Source organism: Hordeum vulgare, chromosome 4H, assembly GCF_904849725.1.
Source record: "Hordeum vulgare subsp. vulgare chromosome 4H, MorexV3_pseudomolecules_assembly, whole genome shotgun sequence".
NCBI lineage: Eukaryota > Viridiplantae > Streptophyta > Magnoliopsida > Poales > Poaceae > Hordeum > Hordeum vulgare.
In genome coordinates this window covers 27,840,210-27,845,888 of record NC_058521.1, presented here as the reverse complement: position 1 = coordinate 27,845,888, position 5,679 = coordinate 27,840,210, and positions in this window count along the sequence as shown.

Here is a 5,679-nt window from a genome sequence, read left to right as displayed (position 1 = left end):
TTGGATTTTGAAAATGACTTATATAGATCAAATAAACTTCTTTCAACCTATGATCACTTGCATTAGATGAAATCAGCATCATGATAACTTGCCATGCTCATGCATCATTGTGAAGCATTTGCCGTGATTAATTTCTTTCGTTTGATCTGTCAATAGACCTTGCGAGATGTAGTTATCACCGGCATCGAAGAATAGCTGAGTTCTTCCGATCAACAGGCAAGCAAAACCCCTTTGAACATTCCGACAAAATCCTATTCTCTCGCTCCTGCTCTCATTTCTATGCATTAGGACAAAATGATTCAATTGATAGTTGTATTACGATAGCTGCACCTATTCCTTTGCATGACCTGATTTTGATCACAGTAAATAGCTAAACCAATACAACCTAGCATACCGGGTAGATGCTTGAGCCATATGTGCTTTACTCTGTTACGCTTGCTATGCTTAGGTTGAGTTTGGTCCGAGCATCGGAATGATGTAATGGAATGATCATGTCCTATGGATGAGAGTTAGAGATGTGAAACTGTTCTGGTAAAGGTAGCGATGAGAGGCCATGTAGGAGTACATGGTGGGTTGTCTCATTACCGCCGCATTTAGGACCCGAGATCTTGTGTTGGTGTTCCAAGACTAGCTACTACCGCACATTGGGTTCCGGTAACTCAACCCCTCTCGGCCTATTAACTACTCTGTTCTCAGTCCAGAAGTCGCAGTAGTTCGAAACGTTCATAGGTTCTGGCACGGCCTGCTAAGTGGATGAACGGCCCAGTCGGGACCGGCTTGGGGCCCTGCTCACATCGTTTGAGGCCATGTTGGAAACCTCGGCCGGACTTCCATTATGGGTTCCAACTCTGATAGGCGACTGTCTTGGGCGTGAGTCTTAGTAGGTTAACGTCCGTGGCCAACTCCCTTGCTGGGCTTCCGCTTGAAGGTTGCCGAGGTGCTGGTTTTATGTGCACTTGGCGATAAGTGGCGGAAGCATGTGTGACGAAGTACACCCCTGCAGGGTATCTATCTATTCGAATAGCTGCGTCCTCGGTTATGGACTGCTTGGATACTTACACGGTTCATAGATAACTTTAATGGTTACTCTAAAATGGTCCAGATAAGTGTGAGTGCTATGGATGGCTTTCTCGTAGGATGACGAGAGAGGATTCATGGTGGTGTATTGATGTGGTGGTTATGTGGACTCGTGTGCGCTCTCTCGTAAGGAGATGAGAGAGATAATAAAACTTTGTTGTAGAATAGGTTAGCCAAAGGTCAAAGCTGGCTTCTCTGCAATAAACCCCACAAATTCCGTTCATTGATACTTGATGCATATGTAGTTAGCACTGATGTAAGACTTGCTGAGTACCTTCGTACTCACTGTTGCTTATTCACATTTTTTGCAGAATAGACGCCGCTCTCTCTATGTTATCTCTTGACGTTAACATTGATGGTTTAGTTTGGGAACCCAGACAGTGATCTGGCTCCTATGGTAGGGTCGTTGTAGCTTTTAGGCTCTTCCAGCCGTTTTTAGTAGATGTCTGTACCTAGACATGTAACTTCCGCTTGATGCTTGTATGCTCTGAATGTTGGGTCATGTGACCCCTTTGGTTTGTAACATTAGACTATGTTGGCTCTTCGGAGTCTATTAAATAAATGATGTGTTGTAGAGTTATGTTGTGATGCCATGTTGTATCTACACATATCGTGCATATTGTGTGTATGTTTGCAATGCATTGGTATGTGCGGGATTCGACACCTAGTTGTGTGCCTTGAGTAGTACTCCATACCGGGAAATGCCTCTTTGTGCTTCCACCGAGCCTTGGTAGCTTGCTACTGCTCCGGACACATTGATTGACCGGCATGTATCCTTCTTGGTTGCCGTGTCTGTCCCCACGGGGAAATGTCACGCGGTGTAATGGAGTCCCTGTAGCTTGCTACGACTCGTCTACACTCGCTGATGACCGACACCTGCCTTGATGGGTTATGTATGCCTGTCCCTGTACGGATGTGCCACTTGGGTTCATAACTAGCCATGTCGACCCAGGTTCTTTGACATATGATTGCTCGCAACATAGTCATATACGTGAGCCAAAAAGACGCAAACGGTCCCGGCCAAGGTAAGGTGGCAACCGGGGTGATTAGCGTGCGTGAGGCCACAAAGTGATATGATGTGTACATGCTGGAGTTGTATGGCTTAGGATCGGGGTCCCGACAGCGTTGGTATCAGAGCCTGACTGCCTGTAGGATTACCAAGCCATAATGGTCGATGTTGAGTCTAGAAAATCTATAGTTATGTAGGGGAATTGATTGTGGAGGGGAACGTAAGGCTCTTTTACTCTTTTCCTCGAGTCACTCTATCCTGAGTCACCTTTTCTTTTCTACGGGGATTAAGGACTAGGTTTTCTTATCTGTCTACTAGGAGGACGAGTTACTGAACCATGGACTTATAGGATGGTTTCTGTTTGTCATTCCTGCTTTCAATAGATTTGTGAGAAGAGATGCCTTTGTTCTTGCTGCACCTCGAATCCATAATGTTGAGTAGTTATGTTGCTCAGATCTCTTGAAGGATGCCTCATATTTCATGCCTATACAGCCGTTATGATGTCCGATTTTCTCTAGGATTGTGGTGTTTAGTGTTATTTGTCCGTGAACCCTGGATTGTTTCAACAGGATGTGGCGAGTAACACGGAGTTCTGCTGGCTATGATCAGAACCATGGAGATGGTACAGATGGAGAAGATTCTCTTAATCCGCCTTTGTTGACAGAGGTTATGCTAGAAATTGAGAGGAATAAGGATGCCACTAACCGTCTGTTGGAGCACATAGAGCGATATACAGCCTATCCGTGCAATGAGCTAGTATCCATCAGATACTTCATCAAATTGAACCCACCCACCTTCCATCATTCCATTGAGCCACTAGATGCAGATGATTGGCTCCAAAGTATCAATAACAAGCTGCGTTATGCAAACGTGGCTGAAGGAGACAAGGTTACCTATGCCACATATCACCTCGAAGGATCTGCTAGTCTATGGTGGGAGAATTTTGAGGCTATGCGTCCTCCGGGCCAAGTTACTTCATGGCAGGAGTTCTGTGAAGCTTTTCGTGAACATCATATTCCGCAGGCCCTGATAGATCGTAAGCAAGAAGAGTTTTGTAGTTTGACTCAAGATAAGTTGGATGTAAATGCTTATAGTCGTGAGTTTGGACGCCTTGCGCGTTATGCACCAGAAAAGGTATCCACGGATGCCAAGAAGCAAGCTAGGTTCAGGAAAGGTCTTAACCCAAAGCTTCGTCATGATCTCAGTTTGCATGAGTTCATCAGTTTTGAGGTCCTTGTGAACAAAGCCATCCAAGCAGAAACAAGCAGAATGACCTACGAGGAATCTCGCAAGCACAACCGTGATGTTGGATCATCTTCACCTTCTATATCCCAGAAGCGTAGGATATGGATCCCGAATGCTGTTATCACTCCGAGATATGTACCAAGGCCAACCTATGTGGCGCCTCGTTTGCCGATGCCAAGTGTCCCCCAGGATAATCTCATCAATCAAGCGTTCAACCCAGACCCCCGTCCTATTTTTGGATCGTGCTTCAGGTGTAGCAAGCCAGGACACTATTCAAGGGACTGTCCTCTGCGTGGTTTTGTTCCACCTCCTTCAGGAATGGGTGTTGTTCGTTGCAAGCCACCAACCAAGAAGTTCAAGGAAAGGTCAGTTGCTCTAACTCGTGTATGTGTGCACCATGTATCTGCAGAAGAAGCTCAAGATGATGATGATGTCGTGCTTAAGACGCTCCTTGTTAATTCTCATCCAGCTTCAGTTCTTTTTGACTCTGGAGCATCTCATTCCTTCATCTCCGAACGTTATGCCTCCTTGCATAACATTGCTTTCGTAGATATGCCCACCCCATTAGTAATTCAGGCTCCAGGTTCCAAATGGCAAACTAATGCAGTAAGTCATGGGAACCAAATCCTTATTGATGGTCTTGTATTCCTTGCTTCCTTGATACCTCTCAAGACTTCAGACATCAATATCATTTTGGGGATGGACTGGTTGACAGCTCATCATGCCAAAATTGATTGTTTCTCTAGATCTGTTCAGCTCACCCATACCTCTGGCCAGTTAGTAAATGTCTCATTTGGGGTTACAAAACACCAGATATATGCCCTCATTGCTAATCCTCTTCCAGACCTTGAAAACATCCCAGTAGTCCGTGAATTTCCGGATGTCTTTCCAGAGGAACTGCCAGGTGTCCCACCTGACAGAGAAGTAGAGTTTGTCATAGAACTTGTCCCAGGAACTGCTCCAATTGCTAGAAGACTCTATAAGATGTCTCCTCAAGAATTAGCTGAGCTTAAAACCCAACTTGATGAATCCTTGAAGAAAGGTTTCATCCGTCCTAGCTCTTCCCCTTGGGCTTGCCCTGTCCTCTTCGTCAAGAGGAAGGATGGTACGGAACGGATGGTTGTAGATTACCGACCGGTTATCTGGTCACGATAAAGAACAAATATCCGCTCCCCAGGATCAACGATATGTATGATCAGCTCGCTGGATCTGCAGTCTTTTCAAAGATGGATTTGAGATTAGGTTATCATCAAATCAAAATTAGGAACGGGGACATTCCTAAGACGGCCTTTGTCACTCGTTATGGCCAATACGAGTACACCGTCATGTCCTTCGGTCTAACCAATGCCCCATCCACTTTCTCCCGCTTAATGAATTCGATCTTCATGGAGTACTTGGATAAATTCGTCGTGGTTTACCTCGATGATATTCTCATTTACTCGAAGAACGAAGAAGAACATGCTGAGCATCTTAGGCTGGTATTGATGAAACTTCGAGAGCACCGCCTTTACGCCAAATTCTCCAAGTGTGAATTCTGGTTACCAGAAGTGACCTATCTAGGTCACGTAATCTTGGCAAAAGGTATTGCTGTCAATCCCGAGAGAGTTCAGGCCGTTCTTGATTGGACTCCACCTGAATCGTGAAGCAAGTTAGGAGTTTTCTTGGCTTAGCAAGCTATTGTTGTCGCTTCGTCGAGAATTTCTCCAAAATTGCCAAACCTCTAACTGAACTTCTCAAGAAAGATAAGAAGTTCGAATGAACCCCACGGTGCCAGGAAAGTTTCCACGAGTTGAAAAGACGACTGACTACTGCCCCGATACTTGTGCCCCCAGATTTCTCAAAGGACTTTATTATCTACTGTGATGCCTCGCGACAAGGACTTGGATGCATTCTTATGCAAGATCGTCATGTGATTGCATACGCATCTCGACAGTTGCGTCCACATGAGGAGAATTATCCAACACATGATCTGGAACTTGCCGCTGTAGTCTATGCACTGTTAACCTGGCGACATTACCTCTTGGGTAATCGTTGCGAAATATACACTGATCACCAGAGTCTCAAGTATATATTCACCCAACCGGATTTGAATCTCAGGCAAAGACGGTGGGTTGAGTTGATTACGGATTACGATTTAGGAATATCTTACACCCCAGGCAAAGCCAATGTCATGGCTGATGCACTAAGTCGTAAATCCTATTGTAACAACCTCATGTTGCTACAAAATCAATCACTTCTCCATGGGGAATTTCGTAAGCTTAATCTTCACCTTGTTCCTCAAGGATTCCTTTCTACCTTGGTGTCGAAACCGACTCTTGAGGATCAGATCATAGCAGCCCAGAAACATG